Here is a 13,445-nt window from a genome sequence, read left to right as displayed (position 1 = left end):
GACCTTCTAAAGTGAGCAGCACACTGTTGGACTTGGCCCTTTTTGCAGGGTCAGCCTTGACCTTTTTGCCTTCCTCCTAGTATATTTTCTGGCATGGTGTTGGTGGTTTTAGGACTTCGGACCCTTTATCAAGCTGTCCAGTGTAAAGTGCATGTGCTCTCTATTGTAAAACGTGGTAAGATTGGTCTACATCTGTTTGACTAATTTAATTTACCTATCAGTCCTTTTTAAAGCTGTATCCCAGATACCCAGGGCCTGTAAATTAAATGCTACTGGTGGGCTTGGAGCGCTGATTGCGCCACCCACCAAAGTAGCCTTCAAAACCTGTCTCAGGCCTCTGCCATTACAGGGCCTGCATGCGCTGTTTACTGCTGCTGTGGCATGGCAAATAAAGTGGGTGCCACATCTGTGACTACTCTTTTACTACATAGCAGTTACCCCTATGGTAGGCCTTAGCGCTAGCCCTATGGGCAGGATGCACTGTAGGTAAAAGGTAGGACATGTGCCTTCATTGTATGGCATGTCCTGGTAGTGACAAACATCAATTTCGGTTTCTCACTACTATGAGACTGCCCTCTCGTAGGAATGCATTGGGGATTACCTGATATGTGTTTCAGTGGTAATTCTTGATATGAGAGGAGCAGCCTGGTCAAGTTTGGTATGTTTTGAATAGAGGTAATAAATGCTGTGTGAAGGTGTTCGCAGATTTATTATCACTATCTCAGAAATGCCAATTTTAGAAGTGGGCATTTCTGTGTGCTATGTGTCTTTGTGCCTGCCTGTTGTGTATTGCGTGTCTGGCTCTAGGGAGGTGGAATGGCTCCAAAGGGGCTGAGTGAGTCAGTGCTAGGCTGAATAGGCCGATCTGCATCTGGAGTAGTGGGAGGAGTAGCACCTGGGCCTGAATAGGACTGAGCCTACCGCACACAATGCATGCTTCACCCCCCTGTGTTGTGTCTGGGGCCAGAGCCTTCACTAACAATAAGGGTGGTGGTGCACATGAAAACATGTATGAAAGTACCACCCAGAACTGGTTTGGACCGGGTTGTGACCCCATGTAAAGTGCTTTCGGAGCTTACTTGGGAACTGAAAGACTGTGTGGAATGTAGTTTGCCAGGTGGAACTGCCACTTTGACTGTGCCTTGGGTGTGCTGGCATCCTGTTGAGAATCTCAGGGATTCAAAAGATTTGTAGGGGGAGGGACCCTTGATGAGACTAGCAGTGGCAAACTGTCCTTTCTTTGATCTCTTAGGAGACCGTGTGGAGTGCTTGAGGGTGCTTCCCTTGTCATTTCTGCAGCCTCAAGACCAAAAGCGCATGTGAAGCTCTTCTTTTGCTGTTCAGCGCATATGAGTACTTTCATGGTATGGTGGTGTGGCCCTTTGTGCTGAGGGATGGGAAGGGAGAGCCGAGGCAGGAGAAACGCTCTCCCTGGGGACCTGAGCATGCTCTGGCAGTGACCTGCAGCCAGGGCTTTGCTACATGGACCAGGGCTGCAAATGATCATGACTCCTAACCTCCGATACCACAGCAGCCTGGGGAAGCTTCCTCAACCATCCCGTTGTCTGGCCTACCCACTGGGAAAACTGGACCACCAACGTTGCCTAGCAACATCCTGAGGTAAAGAAATGAAAACCGCGGGAAGCCAGGCAGTAAAAGACTGCGTGGCCAAGCCTGGTTTGGGTGTGGCAAATGGGGCTGCGTCCTTGGAAGTAAGCGGAAGAGACCGACGAGGTCCCGGTGAGGAGCTCTGTTTGCATTTCCAGCATTTTTGCAGCTTTGTGAGTAGATGAGGCCCTACGGTGGTACAATGTTGGGGTGGGGGACCTGATGTCATAGTAGATGTGAGGGTGGCTTGAGCAACCCAAGGAGGGTGTTGTTACTCATGATTTGTGCATTGCTTAGGTTCCTCATAGCTGGTCACTGAAGTGCCCTACGTGCTTATTTATAGCAAAAGCTCACAAATGGGTAGTAATAGTGATCTGCATATGTCTGAGAGGGGCATGGCTTGTTTATGATTTCCATGATGTGGGCATAGCTGCAAATAATTACTATGGTGCACTGATGATTATATGCATAATGTGCTATGCAAGTACTATTATGATGTACTTAATGTACTTAGTGTAATCTTGCCAGTAGATACTGGTTGTTTTTAATTTCACTACTTGTCTGTTCTAATGTTGTTTATGGCAGTGCCCCGATTGACCCTGTAATGTCTATAATCTCCTTTAAAGTAATACCTAGCGCCAGGTGGCATAGTGTACATATGTGATTATGCTCTAATGTGTTTTATGAGTAATACAAAGGCAATTTTCATATAACCTTGAGTGGAGTTTCTTTTGTGTTGTGCCTAGTGTATCGCTGCTTTACGCATTGCCTCTGGGATAAGCCTGAATGCTTGTGCCAAGCTACCAAGGGGGTGAGCAGGTGTTATCTTCAGTGTGTAACTCCCTTGCCCTAACTAGAGTTGGGGTTTCCGCCTGGTTTAGGCGCATGCCCTAGCCAGCCAGAAACCCCATTTCTAACACACACTTGTGGTTATTGAGATGGTGGAGTAATCACCTTTCAGCACTGGTGAATCATTGTCAGTAAAATTGCTCTCCCTCCCTCGCAGCTCCACCATTGAGTGGGGCCTTCCCCCGAGCCCCTGCACTCTCGAGTGTTGGTGTTTGAAGCCCTCCTCCTCCCGCAGGTTTTACCTACGCCTCATCCCTGGCGGTCCAGTGGACCTCTGTCTCCTTTCTTATTCTGCTTTTTCCATCCTTTTTCACTTGTTTTTTCCCTAATTTCTATCCTAACTTTCACTCACCTCCTGTGTCATTCCACCATTGTCACTCGTTTTCCCCTCTTTTCAAGCTTCCCCTTCACTATCCTTCCGTGTCTTTCCTCCATTTTCATTTTTTCCCCTCATTTCAAGCTCCCCCTTCACTCTCCTTCTGTGTCTTTCCTCTGTTTTCACTCTTTTTACCCTCATCACAATCTCCCCCTTTCACACCTCTGTGTCGTTCCTCCACTCTTCTGCACTTTTGCTGTCTTATTTGTACTTTTCCCTCTTTTTGCCTTTTTCCTTTTGCCTTTTTCTGCCCGTTTTTACCCATTTCCCCTCCCCCCCAGCACGACCAGGGCAACCGGCCCAATCCAGCTCCCCTCCCTGCTCCCGCTTCCCAGCTGTCTAGCCCTCCCAGACCCCTACTTATTGGTGGCCGCGCGCAGCAGGTGCACCGCCGGCATGCCAAAGGCAAGCCTGTCTGCGCCTGTCTGCAACCAGCACCAGGAACCCTGGATTTCTGCACTGTCGTTGCTATGACCCAATGGCACTCCAAGCTCTCACTCCTGGCGGCAACAACAACTGCAAGCTAGCATTATCAGTTGACACCCACGGACCCTTGGGCTGTCACCACAGCCGGCACACCTGTAGCACAGCCAAGACCACAGACACAGCGCAACCCGCCTGCAAGAACACAACTGAACCAAAGGCCCAGCAATGCATCCTCCTCAACGTCTGATCCCTCCACAAACATGCCACCGAAATCTTGGACCTCCTCAACAGCACCACCCCAGATGTAGCATTCTTCACCGAAACCTAGACCAACACCACCTCGGACCGGACATCACCATTCTCCAGGGATACAAGATCTCCAGGAGGGACTGCCCCCACCGCCCAGGAGGAGGAATCGCCATCGTCCACAAATCCACCCTCCACCCTCCACCTGAGCTCACTCCCCAACAAGCCCACAGACCTGATGGAGCACCTTCACTTCAAGATACTGGCTGGCCCTACCTCCACCCTCTGAGGAACCTTCATCTACCGACCCCTTGGACCCCGCAGACTTTTCGCCAACTCTATCATGGACATCATCTCCCCGCATGCCATCGTGTCCACCAACTACACCCTACTGGGAGAACTCAACTACCACCTCAACAACCAACTGGACCCCAGCACCACATCACTCCGGGACAACCACTGTGGAATTTTAGTTTGCGGGCTAAACATCGTCTGCGCCAGCTTGTTACCCACGTACAACATGCATAACAGCCATTTTAGGTAATATGGTCACTCTGCCCACGATCGACCGCCAGCGCGCCCTCTGACCCAGCAAGCATCCTCCGCGCACCCTGGCTCCCCCTCCCTCCCCCTTATGAGCATAACCCTTCTGCATGACCCTGTCCTTGGGAGTCACACCAGCGCCTGACCAGCGCCTCCTCTCCTCCCATGAATGCCCCTCTGTTGATAAACCTTTCCCTCCGCGCTCAATTGTCCACGCGGCATGAATACCACTCCATTGATGACCCCTTGCCCCGTGTCCGACTGTCCACACAGGTCCGAGGCCATCGCCTAAGCCAGGAGATACCATTTACTGCCCCTCATTGTATGGAGTCGCCCCTCTTCAAAGGACACGCTGTTGATCGGGGCCTCCCCACCCCCTGGGATATGATCAGGCGCACACATCCTAAGACTTGGCGAAACACTCAGCTGTGTAATGACCCCCCTCCTCTTATCAGCAGGGTGAGGACCTCTATTGTGAAGGTATATGGGGGTGGGATTGACACGAGGATTACGGGGATGTCCTTTTCCTTACTTCACACTGTTCTGATTGTAATAAAGAAAGGTCACATGCCATAAACCAGTGTATAAGAGGCCAGGCCTCGGAGAGGCTGTTAGAGCACCTCGAGACGATACCTTGTTGTCTGATCTGATGTGTTCTGCTCCGTCGGAATAAAACTTCTGTTTCCTGCCTTCTGGTCTCCGGCGCCTGCCTCATTGCTTGGTAAATTTGAATGGTACAAGAGCGGTTAGCGCCGGGCAAATCTTGAGAAAGGTCCTAGCCCTACCTTTTTCCACAATTGGCGTCCCAAAGCGTGGGGCCCATCAGCGACACGTGGATCCAGTGGGAGAGGTCCCGACGACAGAGTGAACAACTGCAACGATCGGGAAGAGCTCGTGTCCGATAGACCCTCGTCTGACAGCTGATCATCCGACCTTCACTAGTTCTGAACAGACCTCTCTCGAGTGATCTACGGTCCTGACTGGGAACCATCAGGAGTGCCACGAACATCACGAAGGAGAGAGGACGATCGGGCGCTGGATCCAGAGGACAGGAAACCGTCCATGCGGTCCGGGTAAGGTCGTGTAAACACAACGAATTGAGAAAAGATTGTTTTGTTTGGATAATACTAGTATTACGCTTTGTTGAAACCTCTGGAGATTCACTGTCTGCAAACGGAGAAAACAACAGGCTCTCTCTTTGCAAACAGTGAAGGATAGGTAACGCAGACTTTTGTCCCCGTTGTAATCCGTCGTGCCTATCTTCCTCCCCCACTGTTTCCCGAACTGTCGTTCGTGGATTATTGTCTGGAGATTCTTTGTCTGCAAACAGGGAAGAACAAGGTCTCTCTTTGCAGGTAGAGAAAGAGTGGGTAACGATAACTTTTCGTGCCCACTTATTCTCCCCACTGATTGTTTGATTGACCGATTGTTCGGTATTGGTTCGTTTGAGGTATTCACCGCCGGCAAACAACGGAGAATAGAAATATTCTGTCTAGTCTTTGCCCGCCGTGATAAGATAGGTAGTGCAGACTTTTGTCCCCGTTGTAATCCGTCATGCCTATCTTCTCCCCACTGGTTGGTAGCCTGTTTAGCCCGGACCGCTTATTAGAGATGAACCATCCGGCTCCACTGGAAGGCACCCCTAATAAGGACATGTTCACTAAGTATGGACTAGTCGCTATAGCTTACACTAAACTATGGCATAAATATACAAAGAAGAACCCTGAAAGTCAGTGGCCACTGATAGGTTCCTTTGATGATCATAAAATAAAAGCATTAGAAATAGCGCTCCAGAAAAATAAAACTACGCCCACTATGCTCGACAGTATCGGCATGTGGCGCAAAGAAACGGAACAACGAAAGAAAAGAGAAGAAGCAAAAATAGGGAAAGAATTACGAAAGGCAGCCCACCTAGCCGCAAAGCAACTAGAAGAAGAAATAAAAGAAAGAAAGGGAGCTAAACAAAACCAAGAATCAGGGTCGACAGGTCAATGTCCTGTTAGGACCCCCTCTGCACTCTACCCTGAAGTGCCCTCCAAACAACGGGCGAACGATGAGTTACTGCTAGGTCCCCCTATCATCTACATGCCCCCTCCATATGCCCCCTGCCAACAAAACTTGCAAGCCCCGAGTGCGAGCGAAAGTGACCTTAGTGCTAGTGCACCAGCCGTCACGGCCTCTGCACCAGCCACATTAACAACATCGTCAGACGACCCTGAGGCTAGCAAACGACCACCAGCCAGACCAAATAGGTTGAGCAAAGATGAGCGGGATGGGATCGACAAAATAGCAAAGACATTAGTAGAACGAAGGGAAAGCGAAGAGTACACAATGAGCATATATAATTCACATGCCGACAGCCACAGACGGCATTTCGTTTTGCGATTCAGCTACCACACCCTGAACGCATATGAAGATAGGTATCAAAGTAAGGGTCCCGCTAAACTAACAACGCTGTATAGGAAGATTGACGTTGGAGATGGGACTGAATGTGAGGCGACGGAGCTCTTCATGCAAATGCTTGAGGTCCTCCGCCACCTCACGGAACAAAAACCAGAAACCAAGATTACAGTCCCTGAAACGACCTCAGTAGAAGTAGCCAATACTATGATGCCCATCAGAGAGGCGGCCCCTTACTGGATCCCGCCACGTGGCCAGGGAACGAGCAATGATATTAATAATGCAGATGCAAAAGGGAGGGATCCAGTCGAGCTCTGTGTTGACCAGCAAGGTCCTTATGTCACCGCTAAGGTCCTGGGTACAGAGTCTCCATTCTTGGTAGACACTGGGGCGACACGTAGTGTGTTATCAAAACGACTGATTCCAAGGGCACCCTTGTCTGGCTCACACATAACGCCGATAGGTTTCGATGGAACGCCCTCCACTAACCCCCTGTCCGTACCTATTACCTTTGACCTAGAAAACAACACCACTGACGCGACATTTCTGCTCTCCTCCAACTCCCCTGACGCCATTATGGGCATTGACTTATTGAAACATTTTCGAGCTACCATTAGGTGTTCCCCAGATGGAATACGGGTCCTCCTGTACGACAACCCAGACATGCCCAGATCCCGCCCCCCACGACACATGTGCTCCATAACTGACGCTGACCTGTCCCTGCTTGACACCCTGCCTCTGTACCTATGGGCCAAAAATGACTCTGATGTGGGGCGAATGATGATTGATCCTATTCACATAACTGTGCGACAGGACGCTATGCTCCCGAAACTCCCGCAATATCGGATATCGCCAGACGGTGAGAAGGCACTGGTAGCGATCATTCAGTCTCTGGTAGATGCAGGAGTGGTTGAAGAAGTGGTTAGCAACGTCTGCAACAGCCCGATCCTACCTATTGTTAAGAAACAAGGTGAAGGAGATGAGAAAGCGTACCGCTTCATCATCGACTTGCGAGAGATTAACAAAGTGGTTGTACCCCAATATCCTGTAGTCTCCGATATCACCACCATTCTGACCCTCATCCCGTCCACTGCCACCACCTTCACTGTTATCGACCTTAAGAACGCGTTTTTCTCTATCCCCATCCATCCGGACAGCCGTTATCTCTTCGGCTTCACTTTAAAATCCCGCTCGTACCGATTTTGTAGAGCTCCCCAGGGGTACACTGAAAGTCCCAGCATTTACAGCCAGGCCCTCAAAAGACAGCTAGATGCCTTCCAGCTACCAGATGGAGTGGTGTTGATCCAATATGTCGATGATATCCTTTTGGCGGCCGACACCGTCCCGCTTGCAACGACAGCCACCGTCCAACTCCTACACTTTCTTGCAGAAAATGGCCATAAAGTCTCCAAAAAGAAGTTACAATTCTGCCAGCCACAAGTGACTTACCTAGGCCATCTCCTGTCCAAAGAAGGGAGGAAACTTACACCCGACCGAATCCAAACCATCCTAGACACCCCCATCCCAAAAACACAAAAGCAAGTCCGCTCTTTGGTTGGCCTAACCTCTTTCTGTAGACAGTGGTTACCTAACTTCAGTCTCATTGTAAAACCTCTACTTGCCCTATTAACCAAAGATGCCTCCTTCCCGCTCCCTTGGACCCCTGAGTGTCAAGCATCCTTTAAGGAACTACGAGATGCCCTCTGTTCAGCGCCTGTCCTAGGAACCCCAGATTACTCCAAACCCTTCTCCCTCTTCACCCACGAAAGGGAGGGGTGTGCATTGTCTGTCCTAACTCAATCAACTGGTCCTAAGCAGCGCCCTTGTGCCTACTTCTCCGCCACTCTTGATCCTGTAGCCAGAGCCTTACCTGCCTGCCTTCGAGCGGTAGCTGCCGCTGCTGTCTCTATCCGTCAGAGCGAGGGAATCGTACTTTCCAACTCCCTCATCGTGCTTGTACCCCATGCTGTCGACACCCTCCTGAACCAAACCAAGACTCAACACCTGACTAGTGCACGACTGACGGGGTACGAACTGACGCTACTTGCACCCCATATCACACTAAAGAGATGCACGACTCTGAATCCTGCCACATTGTTGCCCCTGCCTGAAAACGACCCCGACGTTCCTCCCATCCACGACTGTGTGACCCTCACGGACGAACAGACTAGGAGTAGGGTTGACCTCCGAGACACTGCTTTTACTGACCCCGATGGAGAGCTATGGGTAGACGGCTCATGCATCAAACTCCCAGATGGCACCACTTCAGCTGCCTATGCAGTAACGACAGCCCGAACAGTAGTTGAGGCAGCCCGCATCACACAACGATCTGCCCAGGCAGCAGAGCTGATAGCCCTCACTCGAGCCTGCATCATAGCCACGGGGACCACCGCGAACATATACACAGACAGCCAGTATGCCTTCGGGGTGGTCCACCATTTTGGACTCCTGTGGAGGGAGAGGGGATTCCTGACGTCCCACGGCACCCCGATCCTCCACGGAGATCTAGTCTCCGCTCTGATTGAAGCAGTTCTCCTCCCCAAACGATTAGCGGTGATCAAATGTCAGGCACACAAAAGGGTGACAGACTTAGTCGGACAAGGGAATGCATTGGCCGACATCACTGCACGAACCACAGCTGAGAATAGGACGGTGACACGCATGTATGTGACCAGGTCACAAGCAGAGAAATGGACTGACGCAAGGGTAATGATCAGAGACATCCAGTCGGCCAGCACCCCTCACGAGCTGACTAAATGGGCAAGGGTGGGTTTGAAGGATGAAGAGGGCTGCTGGCGAACGAAGGATGCAAACAAGTGGTTGCTGCCCGACTCATATCTGATCCCCATACTGACGATGGCACACTCCCCCGCACACATAGGATCTGCACCCATGATCGAACTCATTTCCAAAGTCTGGCACAACGACAAAATCCCTGACTCAGCCAGACGCCTAGTTCAACAGTGTCTTATCTGTCTGCAACACAACCCCGGGAAAGGAACTGTGGTGCCCCGGGGAGGGTTTGGGACCCCCAATCACCCCTTTGAGGTCCTTCAGATGGACTACATCCAACTAGAGAGATGCCAAAGCCTGAAGTATGTACTAGTCATCGTATGTGCCTTCAGCAAATGGGTAGAGGCCTATCCAACCCGTGACAACACTGCCATGACTACTGCCAAAGTACTACTGAAGGAATTCTTCCCTCGCTATGGCCTTTGTCGAATTTTATGGAGCGACAATGGCCCCCACTTCATAGCTGAGGTTATCCAACTAATCCTAAAGGGATTGGGGGTGAGGCAAAGGTTTCATGCGGTCTTCCACCCCCAATCCGCCGGTCTGGTGGAACGCCATAATGCCACTCTGAAGCTGAAATTGTCAAAAATAGTGGCCACCACTGGACTCAACTGGCCGGATGCCCTCCCACTGGCCTTATTATCGATGCGTTCCACTCCCACCAAGCACCATTTGACCCCCTACGAGGTCGTGTTTGGGCGACCGATGAATCTCTGGACTGCTCCCAAACCGACCTCCATTCATGATGTCCCAGACGTCCTACTATCTGATTATTTGTGCAAGTTAACTAAAACATTGTCTGTCATTCATCAACAGGTGCAGCAGGCCATCCCCGATGCTTCCAGGGGCCCCGGCCACGACATCCAACCGGGAGATTTCGTCCTAATACGAAATTTCCAGCGGACAAAGAGTCTGGAGCCTCGGTGGACGGGCCCCTGGCAGGTGCTGATTACCACCCGAACGGCGCTTCGAGTGGAGGGGAAGAAGCACTGGCTGCACGCGCATCATTGCCGGAAGGTCTCTGCGAACCTGGCCACGACAGAAAGTGTCAGCACCCAAGAAGAGCTCCTGAGCAAAGATCGACCAATATTGGACTGTTATCCCGACACTGAGGCACTCGAACTTGCAAAATTCTCTGATCCCACTGTGCCGTCCAGGGAAGGGTATTTCCTGCGTCGAAAGGAGGGAGTTTCGGCTAAGTAGGCCACGGACCAAGTTGAATCTCAGAACGGTGACCTAAGCACAATAAAGGGTTACCGGGAGAGAAGCTAAACGAAGTCTGTGGTTCTGCCCACTACCGAGCCCCCTTGAAGGTGATGGAAGCGCCAGATAAGAAGATGATGGAAGCGCCAGATAAGAAGATGATGGAAGCAACAGGAAATACCCACTATAGAAACCCAAAGACTGACAATTTGCACAAATCAAAGACAATCGCCCTTTTTATTGTCTTCCTCTTCTACCTCCTCCTCATGACCTCCTTCTGGATTCTGGAGGAAAGCACTCCGGCTCACGAGGCATTGCTACCTACTGCACAACCAACACCCCTGAAAGAACATCACCTAATCTCTCTGTCGCCTCAGCTGCGAGAAAGGCGCAGGGAATTCTGGAACAATTCCTTCGTGCAACTGTTGCACCAACACAACCTTGCTGCAAATGTTACGAACTGCTGGATCTGCGGGTTGCTCCCGCATGCCACTGGACACTCCATCCCCTTCATCCCTTCTCCTTTCTCAGTTCACGGCTCCTGCCTCGCCTGGTTGATCCTCATGCAAGAGAGCCACAAGGACAACGCCACTTCCGGCCAGACAGTGTCGCACTTCTACTCTGGGTTCTGGCTGAACAAAACCGGAAAGACTTCTGCTCCCCTGTGTCCTGCGCTCACAGGCGCCACCTTCCTTAAAGACATTCCAGCCAAAGAACGTGTTGAAGTACAGGTACTCCACAATCCAGCTAGATCCACCTTCTCTCATCTGCAAAAACAAACCACCGCCACTCTGACTGTGGCTCTGTCTGTTATCAATGTCACCGGTCTTGTGTGCCTAGAAGGCCAGGGAACGCAACTGGTGGGTCACAGTTCCTGCCGAATCACCAGAACATTGGACTCAGTTGACCCCCCTTCCTTTGTTGCTTCTCCGAATATGTACTTTGTGTGTGGCACCAAAGCTTACACCTGGCTCCCGAAAGGTTGGAAGGGTACCTGCTACATTGCCTTCGTTCTTCCACCCACGTATGTAGCCCCTGCCAACCATCACCGGCAGAGGCGTGCCGATGACATTGGACAAGCCGACTCCACTGGAGCACAGTTCCTAGATGCAGCAAAGGGACTTGTTCCTCTGTGGGGCCCAATGGCAAACAGCCGCGCTATCCGGCACCTGACCCAGGCAGTGGAAACAACGATCAACATCACCGCTGGCATCCTCGCTAACAACACGGCGGAGCTTCAGGTGGTCCGCCTTGTAACCCTCCAAAACCGCCTTGTCCTAGATGTGGTCCTAGCCGACCGAGGAGGAGCATGCCGCATCATCGGATCTAGCTGCTGCACCTACGTGCCTGACAACTCGCCTTCCGTCTACAAGGCAATTGAACACCTCCACAGACTTTCCTCGGAGGTTCACCAAGAACAAGAAGGATGGTCGCTTGGAAGCTGGTTTTGGGACACTTTGAGGAACTGGGGTTGGAGGTTGTTTTCCTTCGTGCTGATACCTGTTGTGATATTATGTGGGTGTTGCTTGGGTATTCAATGTCTACCCTCCTTGTGCGGCTTCATTTCTAACTGTATGTGCCCAAAGACCTTGGACTTCCGAACTGAGCACATGAGTCCCCTCTACGAAGTCGAAATACGAGGCCTTATGGGGATAAATCCAAACTGACAAGTTGGCGAGACATGTTAAAAGGGAGGACTGTGGAATTTTAGTTTGCGGGCTAAACATCGTCTGCGCCAGCTTGTTACCCACGTACAACATGCATAACAGCCATTTTAGGTAATATGGTCACTCTGCCCACGATCGACCGCCAGCACGCCCTCTGACCCAGCAAGCATCCTCCGCGCACCCTGGCTCCCCCTCCCTCCCCCTTATGAGCATAACCCTTCTGCATGACCCTGTCCTTGGGAGTCACACCAGCGCCTGACCAGCGCCTCCTCTCCTCCCATGAATGCCCCTCTGTTGATAAACCTTCCCTCCGCGCTCAATTGTCCACGCGGCATGAATACCACTCCATTGATGACCCCTTGCCCCGTGTCCGACTGTCCACACAGGTCCGAGGCCATCGCCTAAGCCAGGAGATACCATTTACTGCCCCTCATTGTATGGAGTCGCCCCTCTTCAAAGGACACGCTGTTGATCGGGGCCTCCCCACCCCCTGGGATATGATCAGGCGCACACATCCTAAGACTTGGCGAAACACTCAGCTGTGTAATGACCCCCCTCCTCTTATCAGCAGGGTGAGGACCTCTATTGTGAAGGTATATGGGGGTGGGATTGACACGAGGATTACGGGATGTCCTTTTCCTTACTTCACACTGTTCTGATTGTAATAAAGAAAGGTCACATGCCATAAACCAGTGTATAAGAGGCCAGGCCTCGGAGAGGCTGTTAGAGCACCTCGAGACGATACCTTGTTGTCTGATCTGATGTGTTCTGCTCCGTCGGAATAAAACTTCTGTTTCCTGCCTTCTGGTCTCCGGCGCCTGCCTCATTGCTTGGTAAATTTGAATGGTACAAGGGCGGTTAGCGCCGGGCAAATCTTGAGAAATGTCCTAGCCCTACCTTTTTCCACACCTCCACAACATTGGACTCTGCCAGATCGTGACCGGACACACACACTCAGCAGGACACACCCTCCACCCCCTCTTTACAACAGGAAACTCCATCCCCTTCAGCCACACCATCGAACTCACGTGGGCTGACCATCGATGCATCCACTTCACCTTCAGACCACCCACCATCCACAGACACCAGCACCTGCTCCCCTTGAAGAAACTGGACCAGAATCACTGACGACCAGCTTACCTCATCACTCTGCAAGTCCACCCCAACCATCTCAGAAAACAACGGCCCCAACACAGCAACCCGAACCCTGCACAGATGGATCTCCAACAGCGCAAACACCATAGCCCCCTCAAGGAAAACAACAACACCCACAACATGAAAGCTAGACGGTTTACCACCGAAGTTCGAGAGTCCAGACGCACAGCTGGTGCCTC

General features: G+C 51.4%; 1 protein-coding gene across 1 annotated transcript in view; it reads right to left on the bottom strand.

The window, feature by feature from the left end:
- Positions 1–13,445, bottom strand: part of LOC147725912 (uncharacterized) — a 240,452-nt gene that overhangs the window by 48,268 nt on the left and 178,739 nt on the right. The window lies entirely within an intron of this gene.

Source organism: Lissotriton vulgaris, chromosome 3_1, assembly GCF_964263255.1.
Source record: "Lissotriton vulgaris chromosome 3_1, aLisVul1.2, whole genome shotgun sequence".
Lineage (NCBI taxonomy): Eukaryota > Metazoa > Chordata > Amphibia > Caudata > Salamandridae > Lissotriton > Lissotriton vulgaris.
This window is presented reverse-complemented; position numbering and strand designations above follow the sequence as displayed.